The sequence below is a fragment of the Dendrobates tinctorius genome, unplaced genomic scaffold (assembly GCF_039654945.1).
Source record: "Dendrobates tinctorius isolate UK_male_01 unplaced genomic scaffold, ASM3965494v1 ptg000184l, whole genome shotgun sequence".
NCBI lineage: Eukaryota > Metazoa > Chordata > Amphibia > Anura > Dendrobatidae > Dendrobates > Dendrobates tinctorius.
This window is the reverse complement of record NW_027361851.1, coordinates 19,334,167-19,355,442: the sequence shown is the minus strand read 5'-3', so window position 1 is coordinate 19,355,442 and position 21,276 is coordinate 19,334,167. Positions and strand designations below refer to the sequence as shown.

Genomic DNA, 21,276 nt, shown 5'->3' with positions numbered 1-21,276 from the left:
TAACTTTTTCCTTTTGAACACATGAATGTTTTTTAGTAATTTTTCCTCTATTTTGTTTTATTTCAGATTGACTTAGCTGTAAGAGGATTAAAAGGTAACCTGATAGCTGAAACAGACAGCACTTATCAGACACTAGCTGAATGATTATAGTCAGCTTGTTTGACTTTGAAACACTGAGGCATTACTGAGACAAATGTCCTTAAAAAATATGCTGTGGACAAAGTCAAAAAGGCAAAAAACACAAGCTCCACACAGGTCCGTCATCTTTAATTTGAAATATAGGAGGTTTCTACTTTAATGGTGAGACAAAGCATCTACATATTTGACATTGCTCCAGTGAGTAGAGCCCACTTAAAAATGTATGGGTTGCTTGTCTCTGCAAGCAAAAGCTGGGCACTAAACTGGCATACTTGCAATGCTGGATGGTTCAGAGTGAAAACACCTATAGGCTGACAATAGTAATTGCAGGTGTTGATTAACTCATTGTGCAAAATAATTTCTAAAATGTGGTCACTTTGGGAGGTTTTCTGCTGTTTTGGTACTCTGCAAATTTCATCTGCAAGGTATTCCTGCAAAATCTGCATTGCAAAACCCAAATAGGGCTCTTCCTTTCAAAGCCCTGCTGTGTGGCCAAACAGTAGTTTCTGAAGAAATGTGGTGCATCACCGCATTTGTGAGAAATCTAACATTTCTAATATCCAAACAAAATAAATGGAGGTTTAAAAATTAATGCAGACGAAAAGTACGCATATAAAAAATGTTATTTATTGACTTTTTTGGGGTGGTGTGACAAGTTTTTAATCACAAGGGATGGTAACATTTCTGCTGACTAGCATGGAAGGAGTTAAGTTCCAATTGCATATCGAAGTCAGGATGGCCGAGCGGTCTAAGGCGCTGCGTTCAGGTCGCAGTCTCCCCTGGAGGCGTGGGTTCAAATCCCACTTCTGACATCAACATTTAATTTCAAGAAACTTTATCTTCATTTATTGATTAGATGAGGTCAAACAAAACTTAGTAATGTGGTTTTGAAAAATTTCCTGAGAGTCTTTGGAGTGAATCTGAATTTGTCCTCTCAAAAAAGAACTCTAGGAACTTCAAACAGATTTTTTGTGCATATGTCTGTTGTTCTTTTGGCACTAGAAAAATCCTTTGGACAGTCAATGAGGAGGGACTATTTCACCTCTTTGTGTTCTCTGTCCCTATTAGGGTAGGGAATCAACCTTCTACAGTGCTGTCATGAAATATATCTAGAAACAGATTTGCTGGTAAGTCTACTTTCATAGTTTTCACCTCATACATCAATAGACCATAACGATACTTAATAAACAAAAACTTAACAAGTAGGTAATCATAGTTTAAAAAATGTGAAATGCCCATGTCCTTCTGACATGTTTCAGCACATTTTGGGACAAATGGTCTCACTTTTAACAATCAATAAAATATTTTCTCTAAATTTTTGTCTCTTTTTTGCTCCAATTGTTTGCATCTCATAAAAAATAAAACTTGATGTAACATTATGCATGCAAATTGTGTTTTATGTGCGACCATGACCTATTCTAGAAGCACAGGGTCAGAATTATACTGGTGCATGGAGACAAACTGAAAATGTAAAAATTCAATGGCAAAATTGCTGTCTTTTTCTACTCATTCACAAATAGTTAATGAATGTTATTAAATATGTACAGCAAAATGGAAGGCGTTTCAAATAGAAATCATGCTTCAAAAAACAGTCAAATGAAAAATTATAATATATCCCTCCAGGTGTGACACTTGACATTTGCAGAGTGTCAAACCCCCCAGAAAATGTATAGATATGGCCGAAATAGCTCAGTTGGGAGAGCGTTAGACTGAAGATCTAAAGGTCCCGGGTTTCGGCAAAATGCTTTTTCTTCACCGTTTACATTTTAAGGAGATATTAAACAAAGCACATGGACTGATCATGATCAAAAGGCCTAAAAATTTTAACTATCTACAGAATACAAAATGTTAAAAATTTGAGAAACGGTAACTTTTTCCTTTTGAACACATGAATGTTTTTTAGTAATTTTTCCTCTATTTTGTTTTATTTCAGATTGACTTAGCTGTAAGAGGATTAAAAGGTAACCTGATAGCTGAAACAGACAGCACTTATCAGACACTAGCTGAATGATTATAGTCATCTTGTTTGACTTTGAAACACTGAGGCATTACTGAGACAAATGTCCTTAAAAAATATGCTGTGGACAAAGTCAAAAAGGCAAAAAACACAAGCTCCACACAGGTCCGTCATCTTTAATTTGAAATATAGGAGGTTTCTACTTTAATGGTGAGACAAAGCATCTACATATTTGACATTGCTCCAGTGAGTAGAGCCCACTTAAAAATGTATGGGTTGCTTGTCTCTGCAAGCAAAAGCTGGGCACTAAACTGGCATACTTGCAATGCTGGATGGTTCAGAGTGAAAACACCTATAGGCTGACAATAGTAATTGCAGGTGTTGATTAACTCATTGTGCAAAATAATTTCTAAAATGTGGTCACTTTGGGAGGTTTTCTGCTGTTTTGGTACTCTGCAAATTTCATCTGCAAGGTATTCCTGCAAAATCTGCATTGCAAAACCCAAATAGGGCTCTTCCTTTCAAAGCCCTGCTGTGTGGCCAAACAGTAGTTTCTGAAGAAATGTGGTGCATCACCGCATTTGTGAGAAATCTAACATTTCTAATATCCAAACAAAATAAATGGAGGTTTAAAAATTTATGCAGACGAAAAGTACGCATATAAAAAATGTTATTTATTGACTTTTTTGGGGTGGTGTGACAAGTTTTTAATCACAAGGAATGGTAACATTTCTGCTGACTAGCATGGAAGGAGTTAAGTTCCAATTGCATATCGAAGTCAGGATGGCCAAGTGGTCTACGGCGCTGCGTTCAGGTGGCAGTCTCTGTTAAAAATTTGAGAAACGGTAACTTTTTCCTTTTGAACACATGAATGTTTTTTAGTAATTTTTCCTCTATTTTGTCGCAGTCGCAGGTCGCAGTCTCCCCTGGAGGCGTGGGTTCAAATCCCACTTCTGACATCAACATTTAATTTCAAGAAACTTTATCTTCATTTTTTGATTAGATGAGGTCAAACAAAACTTAGTAATGTGGTTTTGAAAAATTTCCTGAGAGTCTTTGGAGTGAATCTGAATTTGTCCTCTCAAAAAAGAACTCTAGGAACATCAAACAGATTTTTTGTGCATATGTCTGTTGTTCTTTTGGCACTAGAAAAATCCTTTGGACAGTCAATGAGGAGGGACTATTTCACCTCTTTGTGTTCTCTGTCCCTATTAGGGTAGGGAATCAACCTTCTACAGTGCTGTCATGAAATATATCTAGAAACGGATTTGCTGGTAAGTCTACTTTCATAGTTTTCACCTCATACATCAATAGACCATAACGATACTTAATTAACAAAAACTTAACAAGTAGGTAATCATAGTTTAAAAAATGTGAAATGCCCATGTCCTTCTGACATGTTTCAGCACATTTTGGGACAAATGGTCTCACTTTTAACAATCAATAAAATATTTTCTCTAAATTTTTGTCTCTTTTTTGCTCCAATTGTTTGCATCTCATAAAAAATAAAACTTGATGTAACATTATGCATGCAAATTGTGTTTTATGTGCGACCATGACCTATTCTAGAAGCACAGGGTCAGAATTATACTGGTGCATGGAGACAAACTGAAAATGTAAAAATTCAATGGCAAAATTGCTGTCTTTTTCTACTCATTCACAAATAGTTAATGAATGTTATTAAATATGTACAGCAAAATGGAAGGCGTTTCAAATAGAAATCATGCTTCAAAAAACAGTCAAATGAAAAATTATAATATATCCCTCCAGGTGTGACACTTGACATTTGCAGAGTGTCAAACCCCCCAGACAATGTATAGATATGGCTGAAATAGCTCAGTTGGGAGAGCGTTAGACTGAAGATCTAAAGGTCCCGGGTTTCGGCAAAATGCTTTTTCTTCACCGTTTACATTTTAAGGAGATATTAAACAAAGCACATGGACTGATCATGATCAAAAGGCCTAAAAATCTTAACTATCTACAGAAAACAAAATGTTAAAAATTTGAGAAACGGTAACTTTTTCCTTTTGAACACATGAATGTTTTTTAGTAATTTTTCCTCTATTTTGTTTTATTTCAGATTGACTTAGCTGTAAGAGGATTAAAAGGTAACCTGATAGCTGAAACAGACAGCACTTATCAGACACTAGCTGAATGATTATAGTCAGCTTGTTTGACTTTGAAACACTGAGGCATTACTGAGACAAATGTCCTTAAAAAATATGCTGTGGACAAAGTCAAAAAGGCAAAAAACACAAGCTCCACACAGATCCGTCATCTTTAATTTGAAATATAGGAGGTTTCTACTTTAATGGTGAGACAAAGCATCTACATATTTGACATTGCTCCAGTGAGTAGAGCCCACTTAAAAATGTATGGGTTGCTTGTCTCTGGAAGCAAAAGCTGGACACTAAACTGGCATACTTGCAATGCTGGATGGTTCAGAGTGAAAACACCTATAGGCTGACAATAGTAATTGCAGGTGTTGATTAACTCATTGTGCAAAATAATTTCTAAAATGTGGTCACTTTGGGAGGTTTTCTGCTGTTTTGGTACTCTGCAAATTTCATCTGCAAGGTATTCCTGCAAAATCTGCATTGCAAAACCCAAACAGGGCTCTTCCTTTCAAAGCCCTGCTGTGTGGCCAAACAGTAGTTTCTGAAGAAATGTGGTGCATCACCGCATTTGTGAGAAATCTAACATTTCTAATATCCAAACAAAATAAATGGAGGTTTAAAAATTAATGCAGACGAAGAAAAGTACGCATATAAAAAATGTTATTTATTGACTTTTTTGGGGTGGTGTGACAAGTTTTTAATCACAAGGAATGGTAACATTTCTGCTGACTAGCATGGAAGGAGTTAAGTTCCAATTGCATATCGAAGTCAGGATGGCCGAGCGGTCTAAGGCGCTGTGTTCAGGTCGCAGTCTTCCCTGGAGGCGTGGGTTCAAATCCCACTTCAGACATCAACATTTAATTTCAAGAAACTTTATCTTCATTTATTGATTAGATGAGGTCAAACAAAACTTAGTAATGTGGTTTTGAAAAATTTCCTGAGAGTCTTTGGAGTGAATCTGAATTTGTCCTCTCAAAAAAGAACTCTAGGAACATCAAACAGGTTTTTTTGTGCATATGTCTGTTGTTCTTTTGGCACTAGAAAAATCCTTTGGACAGTCAATGAGGAGGGACTATTTCACCTCTTTGTGTTCTCTGTCCCTATTAGGGTAGGGAATCAACCTTCTACAGTGCTGTCATGAAATATATCTAGAAACGGATTTGCTGGTAAGTCTACTTTCATAGTTTTCACCTCATACATCAATAGACCATAACGATACTTAATTAACAAAAACTTAACAAGTAGGTAATCATAGTTTAAAAAATGTGAAATGCCCATGTCCTTCTGACATGTTTCAGCACATTTTGGGACAAATGGTCTCACTTTTAACAATCAATAAAATATTTTCTCTAAATTTTTGTCTCTTTTTTGCTCCAATTGTTTGCATCTCATAAAAAATAAAACTTGATGTAACATTATGCATGCAAATTGTGTTTTATGTGCGACCATGACCTATTCTAGAAGCACAGGGTCAGAATTATACTGGTGCATGGAGACAAACTGAAAATGTAAAAATTCAATGGCAAAATTGCTGTCTTTTTCTACTCATTCACAAATAGTTAATGAATGTTATTAAATATGTACAGCAAAATGGAAGGCGTTTCAAATAGAAATCATGCTTCAAAAAACAGTCAAATGAAAAATTATAATATATCCCTCCAGGTGTGACACTTGACATTTGCAGAGTGTCAAACCCCCCAGAAAATGTATAGATATGGCCGAAATAGCTCAGTTGGGAGAGCGTTAGACTGAAGATCTAAAGGTCCCGGGTTTCGGCAAAATTCTTTTTCTTCACCGTTTACATTTTAAGGAGATATTAAACAAAGCACATGGACTGATCATGATCAAAAGGCCTAAAAATCTTAACTATCTACAGAAAACAAAATGTTAAAAATTTGAGAAACGGTAACTTTTTCCTTTTGAACACATGAATGTTTTTTAGTAATTTTTCCTCTATTTTGTTTTATTTCAGATTGACTTAGCTGTAAGAGGATTAAAAGGTAACCTGATAGCTGAAACAGACAGCACTTATCAGACACTAGCTGAATGATTATAGTCAGCTTGTTTGACTTTGAAACACTGAGGCATTACTGAGACAAATGTCCTTAAAAAATATGCTGTGGACAAAGTCAAAAAGGCAAAAAACACAAGCTCCACACAGGTCCGTCATCTTTAATTTGAAATATAGGAGGTTTCTACTTTAATGGTGAGACAAAGCATCTACATATTTGACATTGCTCCAGTGAGTAGAGCCCACTTAAAAATGTATGGGTTGCTTGTCTCTGCAAGCAAAAGCTGGGCACTAAACTGGCATACTTGCAATGCTGGATGGTTCAGAGTGAAAACACCTATAGGCTGACAATAGTAATTGCAGGTGTTGATTAACTCATTGTGCAAAATAATTTCTAAAATGTGGTCACTTTGGGAGGTTTTCTGCTGTTTTGGTACTCTGCAAATTTCATCTGCAAGGTATTCCTGCAAAATCTGCATTGCAAAACCCAAATAGGGCTCTTCCTTTCAAAGCCCTGCTGTGTGGCCAAACAGTAGTTTCTGAAGAAATGTGGTGCATCACCGCATTTGTGAGAAATCTAACATTTCTAATATCCAAACAAAATAAATGGAGGTTTAAAAATTAATGCAGACGAAAAGTACGCATATAAAAAATGTTATTTATTGACTTTTTTGGGGTGGTGTGACAAGTTTTTAATCACAAGGGATGGTAACATTTCTGCTGACTAGCATGGAAGGAGTTAAGTTCCAATTGCATATCGAAGTCAGGATGGCCGAGCGGTCTAAGGCGCTGCGTTCAGGTCGCAGTCTCCCCTGGAGGCGTGGGTTCAAATCCCACTTCTGACATCAACATTTAATTTCAAGAAACTTTATCTTCATTTATTGATTAGATGAGGTCAAACAAAACTTAGTAATGTGGTTTTGAAAAATTTCCTGAGAGTCTTTGGAGTGAATCTGAATTTGTCCTCTCAAAAAAGAACTCTAGGAACTTCAAACAGATTTTTTGTGCATATGTCTGTTGTTCTTTTGGCACTAGAAAAATCCTTTGGACAGTCAATGAGGAGGGACTATTTCACCTCTTTGTGTTCTCTGTCCCTATTAGGGTAGGGAATCAACCTTCTACAGTGCTGTCATGAAATATATCTAGAAACAGATTTGCTGGTAAGTCTACTTTCATAGTTTTCACCTCATACATCAATAGACCATAACGATACTTAATAAACAAAAACTTAACAAGTAGGTAATCATAGTTTAAAAAATGTGAAATGCCCATGTCCTTCTGACATGTTTCAGCACATTTTGGGACAAATGGTCTCACTTTTAACAATCAATAAAATATTTTCTCTAAATTTTTGTCTCTTTTTTGCTCCAATTGTTTGCATCTCATAAAAAATAAAACTTGATGTAACATTATGCATGCAAATTGTGTTTTATGTGCGACCATGACCTATTCTAGAAGCACAGGGTCAGAATTATACTGGTGCATGGAGACAAACTGAAAATGTAAAAATTCAATGGCAAAATTGCTGTCTTTTTCTACTCATTCACAAATAGTTAATGAATGTTATTAAATATGTACAGCAAAATGGAAGGCGTTTCAAATAGAAATCATGCTTCAAAAAACAGTCAAATGAAAAATTATAATATATCCCTCCAGGTGTGACACTTGACATTTGCAGAGTGTCAAACCCCCCAGAAAATGTATAGATATGGCCGAAATAGCTCAGTTGGGAGAGCGTTAGACTGAAGATCTAAAGGTCCCTGGTCCAATCCCGGGTTTCGGCAAAATGCTTTTTCTTCACCGTTTACATTTTAAGGAGATATTAAACAAAGCACATGGACTGATCATGATCAAAAGGCCTAAAAATTTTAACTATCTACAGAATACAAAATGTTAAAAATTTGAGAAACGGTAACTTTTTCCTTTTGAACACATGAATGTTTTTTAGTAATTTTTCCTCTATTTTGTTTTATTTCAGATTGACTTAGCTGTAAGAGGATTAAAAGGTAACCTGATAGCTGAAACAGACAGCACTTATCAGACACTAGCTGAATGATTATAGTCATCTTGTTTGACTTTGAAACACTGAGGCATTACTGAGACAAATGTCCTTAAAAAATATGCTGTGGACAAAGTCAAAAAGGCAAAAAACACAAGCTCCACACAGGTCCGTCATCTTTAATTTGAAATATAGGAGGTTTCTACTTTAATGGTGAGACAAAGCATCTACATATTTGACATTGCTCCAGTGAGTAGAGCCCACTTAAAAATGTATGGGTTGCTTGTCTCTGCAAGCAAAAGCTGGGCACTAAACTGGCATACTTGCAATGCTGGATGGTTCAGAGTGAAAACACCTATAGGCTGACAATAGTAATTGCAGGTGTTGATTAACTCATTGTGCAAAATAATTTCTAAAATGTGGTCACTTTGGGAGGTTTTCTGCTGTTTTGGTACTCTGCAAATTTCATCTGCAAGGTATTCCTGCAAAATCTGCATTGCAAAACCCAAATAGGGCTCTTCCTTTCAAAGCCCTGCTGTGTGGCCAAACAGTAGTTTCTGAAGAAATGTGGTGCATCACCGCATTTGTGAGAAATCTAACATTTCTAATATCCAAACAAAATAAATGGAGGTTTAAAAATTTATGCAGACGAAAAGTACGCATATAAAAAATGTTATTTATTGACTTTTTTGGGGTGGTGTGACAAGTTTTTAATCACAAGGAATGGTAACATTTCTGCTGACTAGCATGGAAGGAGTTAAGTTCCAATTGCATATCGAAGTCAGGATGGCCAAGTGGTCTACGGCGCTGCGTTCAGGTGGCAGTCTCTGTTAAAAATTTGAGAAACGGTAACTTTTTCCTTTTGAACACATGAATGTTTTTTAGTAATTTTTCCTCTATTTTGTCGCAGTCGCAGGTCGCAGTCTCCCCTGGAGGCGTGGGTTCAAATCCCACTTCTGACATCAACATTTAATTTCAAGAAACTTTATCTTCATTTTTTGATTAGATGAGGTCAAACAAAACTTAGTAATGTGGTTTTGAAAAATTTCCTGAGAGTCTTTGGAGTGAATCTGAATTTGTCCTCTCAAAAAAGAACTCTAGGAACATCAAACAGATTTTTTGTGCATATGTCTGTTGTTCTTTTGGCACTAGAAAAATCCTTTGGACAGTCAATGAGGAGGGACTATTTCACCTCTTTGTGTTCTCTGTCCCTATTAGGGTAGGGAATCAACCTTCTACAGTGCTGTCATGAAATATATCTAGAAACGGATTTGCTGGTAAGTCTACTTTCATAGTTTTCACCTCATACATCAATAGACCATAACGATACTTAATTAACAAAAACTTAACAAGTAGGTAATCATAGTTTAAAAAATGTGAAATGCCCATGTCCTTCTGACATGTTTCAGCACATTTTGGGACAAATGGTCTCACTTTTAACAATCAATAAAATATTTTCTCTAAATTTTTGTCTCTTTTTTGCTCCAATTGTTTGCATCTCATAAAAAATAAAACTTGATGTAACATTATGCATGCAAATTGTGTTTTATGTGCGACCATGACCTATTCTAGAAGCACAGGGTCAGAATTATACTGGTGCATGGAGACAAACTGAAAATGTAAAAATTCAATGGCAAAATTGCTGTCTTTTTCTACTCATTCACAAATAGTTAATGAATGTTATTAAATATGTACAGCAAAATGGAAGGCGTTTCAAATAGAAATCATGCTTCAAAAAACAGTCAAATGAAAAATTATAATATATCCCTCCAGGTGTGACACTTGACATTTGCAGAGTGTCAAACCCCCCAGACAATGTATAGATATGGCTGAAATAGCTCAGTTGGGAGAGCGTTAGACTGAAGATCTAAAGGTCCCGGGTTTCGGCAAAATGCTTTTTCTTCACCGTTTACATTTTAAGGAGATATTAAACAAAGCACATGGACTGATCATGATCAAAAGGCCTAAAAATCTTAACTATCTACAGAAAACAAAATGTTAAAAATTTGAGAAACGGTAACTTTTTCCTTTTGAACACATGAATGTTTTTTAGTAATTTTTCCTCTATTTTGTTTTATTTCAGATTGACTTAGCTGTAAGAGGATTAAAAGGTAACCTGATAGCTGAAACAGACAGCACTTATCAGACACTAGCTGAATGATTATAGTCAGCTTGTTTGACTTTGAAACACTGAGGCATTACTGAGACAAATGTCCTTAAAAAATATGCTGTGGACAAAGTCAAAAAGGCAAAAAACACAAGCTCCACACAGATCCGTCATCTTTAATTTGAAATATAGGAGGTTTCTACTTTAATGGTGAGACAAAGCATCTACATATTTGACATTGCTCCAGTGAGTAGAGCCCACTTAAAAATGTATGGGTTGCTTGTCTCTGGAAGCAAAAGCTGGACACTAAACTGGCATACTTGCAATGCTGGATGGTTCAGAGTGAAAACACCTATAGGCTGACAATAGTAATTGCAGGTGTTGATTAACTCATTGTGCAAAATAATTTCTAAAATGTGGTCACTTTGGGAGGTTTTCTGCTGTTTTGGTACTCTGCAAATTTCATCTGCAAGGTATTCCTGCAAAATCTGCATTGCAAAACCCAAACAGGGCTCTTCCTTTCAAAGCCCTGCTGTGTGGCCAAACAGTAGTTTCTGAAGAAATGTGGTGCATCACCGCATTTGTGAGAAATCTAACATTTCTAATATCCAAACAAAATAAATGGAGGTTTAAAAATTAATGCAGACGAAGAAAAGTACGCATATAAAAAATGTTATTTATTGACTTTTTTGGGGTGGTGTGACAAGTTTTTAATCACAAGGAATGGTAACATTTCTGCTGACTAGCATGGAAGGAGTTAAGTTCCAATTGCATATTGAAGTCAGGATGGCCGAGCGGTCTAAGGCGCTGCGTGTCTCCCCTGGAGGAGTGGGTTCAAATCCCACTTCTGACATCAACATTTAATTTCAAGAAACTTTATCTTCATTTATTGATTAGATGAGGTCAAACAAAACTTAGTAATGTGGTTTTGAAAAATTTCCTGAGAGTCTTTGGAGTGAATCTGAATTTGTCCTCTCAAAAAAGAACTCTAGGAACTTCAAACAGATTTTTTGTGCATATGTCTGTTGTTCTTTTGGCACTAGAAAAATCCTTTGGACAGTCAATGAGGAGGGACTATTTCACCTCTTTGTGTTCTCTGTCCCTATTAGGGTAGGGAATCAACCTTCTACAGTGCTGTCATGAAATATATCTAGAAACAGATTTGCTGGTAAGTCTACTTTCATAGTTTTCACCTCATACATCAATAGACCATAACGATACTTAATAAACAAAAACTTAACAAGTAGGTAATCATAGTTTAAAAAATGTGAAATGCCCATGTCCTTCTGACATGTTTCAGCACATTTTGGGACAAATGGTCTCACTTTTAACAATCAATAAAATATTTTCTCTAAATTTTTGTCTCTTTTTTGCTCCAATTGTTTGCATCTCATAAAAAATAAAACTTGATGTAACATTATGCATGCAAATTGTGTTTTATGTGCGACCATGACCTATTCTAGAAGCACAGGGTCAGAATTATACTGGTGCATGGAGACAAACTGAAAATGTAAAAATTCAATGGCAAAATTGCTGTCTTTTTCTACTCATTCACAAATAGTTAATGAATGTTATTAAATATGTACAGCAAAATGGAAGGCGTTTCAAATAGAAATCATGCTTCAAAAAACAGTCAAATGAAAAATTATAATATATCCCTCCAGGTGTGACACTTGACATTTGCAGAGTGTCAAACCCCCCAGAAAATGTATAGATATGGCCGAAATAGCTCAGTTGGGAGAGCGTTAGACTGAAGATCTAAAGGTCCCTGGTCCAATCCCGGGTTTCGGCAAAATGCTTTTTCTTCACCGTTTACATTTTAAGGAGATATTAAACAAAGCACATGGACTGATCATGATCAAAAGGCCTAAAAATTTTAACTATCTACAGAATACAAAATGTTAAAAATTTGAGAAACGGTAACTTTTTCCTTTTGAACACATGAATGTTTTTTAGTAATTTTTCCTCTATTTTGTTTTATTTCAGATTGACTTAGCTGTAAGAGGATTAAAAGGTAACCTGATAGCTGAAACAGACAGCACTTATCAGACACTAGCTGAATGATTATAGTCATCTTGTTTGACTTTGAAACACTGAGGCATTACTGAGACAAATGTCCTTAAAAAATATGCTGTGGACAAAGTCAAAAAGGCAAAAAACACAAGCTCCACACAGGTCCGTCATCTTTAATTTGAAATATAGGAGGTTTCTACTTTAATGGTGAGACAAAGCATCTACATATTTGACATTGCTCCAGTGAGTAGAGCCCACTTAAAAATGTATGGGTTGCTTGTCTCTGCAAGCAAAAGCTGGGCACTAAACTGGCATACTTGCAATGCTGGATGGTTCAGAGTGAAAACACCTATAGGCTGACAATAGTAATTGCAGGTGTTGATTAACTCATTGTGCAAAATAATTTCTAAAATGTGGTCACTTTGGGAGGTTTTCTGCTGTTTTGGTACTCTGCAAATTTCATCTGCAAGGTATTCCTGCAAAATCTGCATTGCAAAACCCAAATAGGGCTCTTCCTTTCAAAGCCCTGCTGTGTGGCCAAACAGTAGTTTCTGAAGAAATGTGGTGCATCACCGCATTTGTGAGAAATCTAACATTTCTAATATCCAAACAAAATAAATGGAGGTTTAAAAATTTATGCAGACGAAAAGTACGCATATAAAAAATGTTATTTATTGACTTTTTTGGGGTGGTGTGACAAGTTTTTAATCACAAGGAATGGTAACATTTCTGCTGACTAGCATGGAAGGAGTTAAGTTCCAATTGCATATCGAAGTCAGGATGGCCAAGTGGTCTACGGCGCTGCGTTCAGGTGGCAGTCTCTGTTAAAAATTTGAGAAACGGTAACTTTTTCCTTTTGAACACATGAATGTTTTTTAGTAATTTTTCCTCTATTTTGTCGCAGTCGCAGGTCGCAGTCTCCCCTGAAGGCGTGGGTTCAAATCCCACTTCTGACATCAACATTTAATTTCAAGAAACTTTATCTTCATTTTTTGATTAGATGAGGTCAAACAAAACTTAGTAATGTGGTTTTGAAAAATTTCCTGAGAGTCTTTGGAGTGAATCTGAATTTGTCCTCTCAAAAAAGAACTCTAGGAACATCAAACAGATTTTTTGTGCATATGTCTGTTGTTCTTTTGGCACTAGAAAAATCCTTTGGACAGTCAATGAGGAGGGACTATTTCACCTCTTTGTGTTCTCTGTCCCTATTAGGGTAGGGAATCAACCTTCTACAGTGCTGTCATGAAATATATCTAGAAACGGATTTGCTGGTAAGTCTACTTTCATAGTTTTCACCTCATACATCAATAGACCATAACGATACTTAATTAACAAAAACTTAACAAGTAGGTAATCATAGTTTAAAAAATGTGAAATGCCCATGTCCTTCTGACATGTTTCAGCACATTTTGGGACAAATGGTCTCACTTTTAACAATCAATAAAATATTTTCTCTAAATTTTTGTCTCTTTTTTGCTCCAATTGTTTGCATCTCATAAAAAATAAAACTTGATGTAACATTATGCATGCAAATTGTGTTTTATGTGCGACCATGACCTATTCTAGAAGCACAGGGTCAGAATTATACTGGTGCATGGAGACAAACTGAAAATGTAAAAATTCAATGGCAAAATTGCTGTCTTTTTCTACTCATTCACAAATAGTTAATGAATGTTATTAAATATGTACAGCAAAATGGAAGGCGTTTCAAATAGAAATCATGCTTCAAAAAACAGTCAAATGAAAAATTATAATATATCCCTCCAGGTGTGACACTTGACATTTGCAGAGTGTCAAACCCCCCAGACAATGTATAGATATGGCTGAAATAGCTCAGTTGGGAGAGCGTTAGACTGAAGATCTAAAGGTCCCGGGTTTCGGCAAAATGCTTTTTCTTCACCGTTTACATTTTAAGGAGATATTAAACAAAGCACATGGACTGATCATGATCAAAAGGCCTAAAAATCTTAACTATCTACAGAAAACAAAATGTTAAAAATTTGAGAAACGGTAACTTTTTCCTTTTGAACACATGAATGTTTTTTAGTAATTTTTCCTCTATTTTGTTTTATTTCAGATTGACTTAGCTGTAAGAGGATTAAAAGGTAACCTGATAGCTGAAACAGACAGCACTTATCAGACACTAGCTGAATGATTATAGTCAGCTTGTTTGACTTTGAAACACTGAGGCATTACTGAGACAAATGTCCTTAAAAAATATGCTGTGGACAAAGTCAAAAAGGCAAAAAACACAAGCTCCACACAGATCCGTCATCTTTAATTTGAAATATAGGAGGTTTCTACTTTAATGGTGAGACAAAGCATCTACATATTTGACATTGCTCCAGTGAGTAGAGCCCACTTAAAAATGTATGGGTTGCTTGTCTCTGGAAGCAAAAGCTGGACACTAAACTGGCATACTTGCAATGCTGGATGGTTCAGAGTGAAAACACCTATAGGCTGACAATAGTAATTGCAGGTGTTGATTAACTCATTGTGCAAAATAATATCTAAAATGTGGTCACTTTGGGAGGTTTTCTGCTGTTTTGGTACTCTGCAAATTTCATCTGCAAGGTATTCCTGCAAAATCTGCATTGCAAAACCCAAACAGGGCTCTTCCTTTCAAAGCCCTGCTGTGTGGCCAAACAGTAGTTTCTGAAGAAATGTGGTGCATCACCGCATTTGTGAGAAATCTAACATTTCTAATATCCAAACAAAATAAATGGAGGTTTAAAAATTAATGCAGACGAAGAAAAGTACGCATATAAAAAATGTTATTTATTGACTTTTTTGGGGTGGTGTGACAAGTTTTTAATCACAAGGAATGGTAACATTTCTGCTGACTAGCATGGAAGGAGTTAAGTTCCAATTGCATATTGAAGTCAGGATGGCCGAGCGGTCTAAGGCGCTGCGTGTCTCCCCTGGAGGAGTGGGTTCAAATCCCACTTCTGACATCAACATTTAATTTCAAGAAACTTTATCTTCATTTATTGATTAGATGAGGTCAAACAAAACTTAGTAATGTGGTTTTGAAAAATTTCCTGAGAGTCTTTGGAGTGAATCTGAATTTGTCCTCTCAAAAAAGAACTCTAGGAACTTCAAACAGATTTTTTGTGCATATGTCTGTTGTTCTTTTGGCACTAGAAAAATCCTTTGGACAGTCAATGAGGAGGGACTATTTCACCTCTTTGTGTTCTCTGTCCCTATTAGGGTAGGGAATCAACCTTCTACAGTGCTGTCATGAAATATATCTAGAAACAGATTTGCTGGTAAGTCTACTTTCATAGTTTTCACCTCATACATCAATAGACCATAACGATACTTAATAAACAAAAACTTAACAAGTAGGTAATCATAGTTTAAAAAATGTGAAATGCCCATGTCCTTCTGACATGTTTCAGCACATTTTGGGACAAATGGTCTCACTTTTAACAATCAATAAAATATTTTCTCTAAATTTTTGTCTCTTTTTTGCTCCAATTGTTTGCATCTCATAAAAAATAAAACTTGATGTAACATTATGCATGCAAATTGTGTTTTATGTGCGACCATGACCTATTCTAGAAGCACAGGGTCAGAATTATACTGGTGCATGGAGACAAACTGAAAATGTAAAAATTCAATGGCAAAATTGCTGTCTTTTTCTACTCATTCACAAATAGTTAATGAATGTTATTAAATATGTACAGCAAAATGGAAGGCGTTTCAAATAGAAATCATGCTTCAAAAAACAGTCAAATGAAAAATTATAATATATCCCTCCAGGTGTGACACTTGACATTTGCAGAGTGTCAAACCCCCCAGAAAATGTATAGATATGGCCGAAATAGCTCAGTTGGGAGAGCGTTAGACTGAAGATCTAAAGGTCCCTGGTCCAATCCAGGGTTTCGGCAAAATGCTTTTTCTTCACCGTTTACATTTTAAGGAGATATTAAACAAAGCACATGGACTGATCATGATCAAAAGGCCTAAAAATTTTAACTATCTACAGAATACAAAATGTTAAAAATTTGAGAAACGGTAACTTTTTCCTTTTGAACACATGAATGTTTTTTAGTAATTTTTCCTCTATTTTGTTTTATTTCAGATTGACTTAGCTGTAAGAGGATTAAAAGGTAACCTGATAGCTGAAACAGACAGCACTTATCAGACACTAGCTGAATGATTATAGTCATCTTGTTTGACTTTGAAACACTGAGGCATTACTGAGACAAATGTCCTTAAAAAATATGCTGTGGACAAAGTCAAAAAGGCAAAAAACACAAGCTCCACACAGGTCCGTCATCTTTAATTTGAAATATAGGAGGTTTCTACTTTAATGGTGAGACAAAGCATCTACATATTTGACATTGCTCCAGTGAGTAGAGCCCACTTAAAAATGTATGGGTTGCTTGTCTCTGCAAGCAAAAGCTGGGCACTAAACTGGCATACTTGCAATGCTGGATGGTTCAGAGTGAAAACACCTATAGGCTGACAATAGTAATTGCAGGTGTTGATTAACTCATTGTGCAAAATAATTTCTAAAATGTGGTCACTTTGGGAGGTTTTCTGCTGTTTTGGTACTCTGCAAATTTCATCTGCAAGGTATTCCTGCAAAATCTGCATTGCAAAACCCAAATAGGGCTCTTCCTTTCAAAGCCCTGCTGTGTGGCCAAACAGTAGTTTCTGAAGAAATGTGGTGCATCACGGCATTTGTGAGAAATCTAACATTTCTAATATCCAAACAAAATAAATGGAGGTTTAAAAATTTATGCAGACGAAAAGTACGCATATAAAAAATGTTATTTATTGACTTTTTTGGGGTGGTGTGACAAGTTTTTAATCACAAGGAATGGTAACATTTCTGCTGACTAGCATGGAAGGAGTTAAGTTCCAATTGCATATCGAAGTCAGGATGGCCAAGTGGTCTACGGCGCTGCGTTCAGGTGGCAGTCTCTGTTAAAAATTTGAGAAACGGTAACTTTTTCCTTTTGAACACATGAATGTTTTTTAGTAATTTTTCCTCTATTTTGTCGCAGTCGCAGGTCGCAGTCTCCCCTGGAGGCGTGGGTTCAAATCCCACTTCTGACATCAACATTTAATTTCAAGAAACTTTATCTTCATTTTTTGATTAGATGAGGTCAAACAAAACTTAGTAATGTGGTTTTGAAAAATTTCCTGAGAGTCTTTGGAGTGAATCTGAATTTGTCCTCTCAAAAAAGAACTCTAGGAACATCAAAGAGATTTTTTGTGCATATGTCTGTTGTTCTTTTGGCACTAGAAAAATCCTTTGGACAGTCAATGAGGAGGGACTATTTCACCTCTTTGTGTTCTCTGTCCCTATTAGGGTAGGGAATCAACCTTCTACAGTGCTGTCATGAAATATATCTAGAAACGGATTTGCTGGTAAGTCTACTTTCATAGTTTTCACCTCATACATCAATAGACCATAACGATACTTAATTAACAAAAACTTAACAAGTAGGTAATCATAGTTTAAAAAATGTGAAATGCCCATGTCCTTCTGACATGTTTCAGCACATTTTGGGACAAATGGTCTCACTTTTAACAATCAATAAAATATTTTCTCTAAATTTTTCTCTCTTTTTTGCTCCAATTGTTTGCATCTCATAAAAAATAAAACTTGATGTAACATTATGCATGCAAATTGTGTTTTATGTGCGACCATGACCTATTCTAGAAGCACAGGGTCAGAATTATACTGGTGCATGGAGACAAACTGAAAATGTAAAAATTCAATGGCAAAATTGCTGTCTTTTTCTACTCATTCACAAATAGTTAATGAATGTTATTAAATATGTACAGCAAAATGGAAGGCGTTTCAAATAGAAATCATGCTTCAAAAAACAGTCAAATGAAAAATTATAATATATCCCTCCAGGTGTGACACTTGACATTTGCAGAGTGTCAAACCCCCCAGACAATGTATAGATATGGCTGAAATAGCTCAGTTGGGAGAGCGTTAGACTGAAGATCTAAAGGTCCCGGGTTTCGGCAAAATGCTTTTTCTTCACCGTTTACATTTTAAGGAGATATTAAACAAAGCACATGGACTGATCATGATCAAAAGGCCTAAAAATCTTAACTATCTACAGAAAACAAAATGTTAAAAATTTGAGAAACGGTAACTTTTTCCTTTTGAACACATGAATGTTTTTTAGTAATTTTTCCTCTATTTTGTTTTATTTCAGATTGACTTAGCTGTAAGAGGATTAAAAGGTAACCTGATAGCTGAAACAGACAGCACTTATCAGACACTAGCTGAATGATTATAGTCAGCTTGTTTGACTTTGAAACACTGAGGCATTACTGAGACAAATGTCCTTAAAAAATATGCTGTGGACAAAGTCAAAAAGGCAAAAAACACAAGCTCCACACAGATCCGTCATCTTTAATTTGAAATATAGGAGGTTTCTACTTTAATGGTGAGACAAAGCATCTACATATTTGACATTGCTCCACTGAGTAGAGCCCACTTAAAAATGTATGGGTTGCTTGTCTCTGGAAGCAAAAGCTGGACACTAAACTGGCATACTTGCAATGCTGGATGGTTCAGAGTGAAAACACCTATAGGCTGACAATAGTAATTGCAGGTGTTGATTAACTCATTGTGCAAAATAATTTCTAAAATGTGGTCACTTTGGGAGGTTTTCTGCTGTTTTGGTACTCTGCAAATTTCATCTGCAAGGTATTCCTGCAAAATCTGCATTGCAAAACCCAAATAGGGCTCTTCCTTTCAAAGCCCTGCTGTGTGGCCAAACAGTAGTTTCTGAAGAAATGTGGTGCATCACCGCATTTGTGAGAAATCTAACATTTCTAATATCCAAACAAAATAAATGGAGGTTTAAAAATTAATGCAGACGAAGAAAAGTACGCATATAAAAAATGTTATTTATTGACTTTTTTGGGGTGGTGTGACAAGTTTTTAATCACAAGGAATGGTAACATTTCTGCTGACTAGCATGGAAGGAGTTAAGTTCCAATTGCATATCGAAGTCAGGATGGCCGAGCGGTCTAAGGCGCTGCGTGTCTCCCCTGGAGGAGTGGGTTCAAATCCCACTTCTGACATCAACATTTAATTTCAAGAAACTTTATCTTCATTTATTGATTAGATGAGGTCAAACAAAACTTAGTAATGTGGTTTTGAAAAATTTCCTGAGAGTCTTTGGAGTGAATCTGAATTTGTCCTCTCAAAAAAGAACTCTAGGAACATCAAACAGATTTTTTGTGCATATGTCTGTTGTTCTTTTGGCACTAGAAAAATCCTTTGGACAGTCAATGAGGAGGGACTATTTTACCTCTTTGTGTTCTCTGTCCCTATTAGGTTAGGGATTCAACCTTCTACAGTGCTGTCATGAAATATATCTAGAAACGGATTTGCTGGTAAGTCTACTTTCATAGTTTTCACATCATACATCAATAGACCATAACGATACTTAATAAACAAAAACTTAACAAGTAGGTAATCATAGTTTAAAAAATGTGAAATGCCCATGTCCTTCTGACATGTTTCAGCACATTTTGGGACAAATGGTCTCACTTTTAACATTAACAATCAATAAAATATTTTCTCTAAATTTTTGTCTCTTTTTTGCTCCAATTGTTTGCATCTCATAAAAAATAAAACTTGATGTAACATTATGCATGCAAATTGTGTTTTATGTGCGACCATGACCTATCCTAGAAGCACAGGGTCAGAATTATACTGGTGCATGGAGACAAACTGAAAATGTAAAAATTCAATGGCAAAATTGCTGTCTTTTTCTACTCATTCACAAATAGTTAATGAATGTTATTAAATATGTACAGCAAAATGGAAGGCGTTTCAAATAGAAATCATGCTTCAAAAAACAGTCAAATGAAAAATTATAATATATCCCTCCAGGTGTGACACTTGACATTTGCAGAGTGTCAAACCCCCCAGACAATGTATAGATATGGCTGAAATAGCTCAGTTGGGAGAGCGTTAGACTGAAGATCTAAAGGTCCCGGGTTTCGGCAAAATGCTTTTTCTTCACCGTTTACATTTTAAGGAGATATTAAACAAAGCACATGGACTGATCATGATCAAAAGGCCTAAAAATCTTAACTATCTACAGAAAACAAAATGTTAAAAATTTGAGAAACGGTAACTTTTTCCTTTTGAACACATGAATGTTTTTTAGTAATTTTTCCTCTATTTTGTTTTATTTCAGATTGACTTAGCTGTAAGAGGATTAAAAGGTAACCTGATAGCTGAAACAGACAGCACTTATCAGACACTAGCTGAATGATTATAGTCAGCTTGTTTGACTTTGAAACACTGAGGCATTACTGAGACAAATGTCCTTAAAAAATATGCTGTGGACAAAGTCAAAAAGGCAAAAAACACAAGCTCCACACAGGTCCGTCATCTTTAATTTGAAATATAGGAGGTTTCTACTTTAATGGTGAGACAAAGCATCTACATATTTGACATTGCTCCAGTGAGTAGAGCCCACTTAAAAATGTATGGGTTGCTTGTCTCTGGAAGCAAAAGCTGGACACTAAACTGGCATACTTGCAATGCTGGATGGTTCAGAGTGAAAACACCTATAGGCTGACAATAGTAATTGCAGGTGTTGATTAACTCATTGTGCAAAATAATTTCTAAAATGTGGTCACTTTGGGAGGTTTTCTGCTGTTTTGGTACTCTGCAAATTTCATCTGCAAGGTATTCCTGCAAAATCTGCATTGCAAAACCCAAATAGGGCTCTTCCTTTCAAAGCCCTGCTGTGTGGCCAAACAGTAGTTTCTGAAGAAATGTGGTGCATCACCGCATTTGTGAGAAATCTAACATTTCTAATATCCAAACAAAATAAATGGAGGTTTAAAAATTAATGCAGACGAAAAGTACGCATATAAAAAATGTTATTTATTGACTTTTTTGGGGTGGTGTGACAAGTTTTTAATCAC

General features: G+C 35.8%; 4 non-coding genes across 4 annotated transcripts; all 4 read left to right on the top strand.

The window, feature by feature from the left end:
* Positions 1-867: 867 nt before the first annotated feature.
* On the top strand, positions 868-950 carry TRNAL-CAG (transfer RNA leucine (anticodon CAG)). The gene has a single exon. It is a non-coding gene; the product is annotated as a tRNA-Leu (tRNA).
* Positions 951-6,985: 6,035 nt separating this feature from the next.
* TRNAL-CAG (transfer RNA leucine (anticodon CAG)) lies at positions 6,986-7,068 on the top strand. Its single transcript has one exon. It is a non-coding gene; the product is annotated as a tRNA-Leu (tRNA).
* Positions 7,069-7,934: 866 nt separating this feature from the next.
* On the top strand, positions 7,935-8,007 carry TRNAF-GAA (transfer RNA phenylalanine (anticodon GAA)). Its single transcript has one exon. It is a non-coding gene; the product is annotated as a tRNA-Phe (tRNA).
* A 4,041-nt stretch (positions 8,008-12,048) lies between these two features.
* On the top strand, positions 12,049-12,121 carry TRNAF-GAA (transfer RNA phenylalanine (anticodon GAA)). Its single transcript has one exon. It is a non-coding gene; the product is annotated as a tRNA-Phe (tRNA).
* Positions 12,122-21,276: the final 9,155 nt, after the last annotated feature.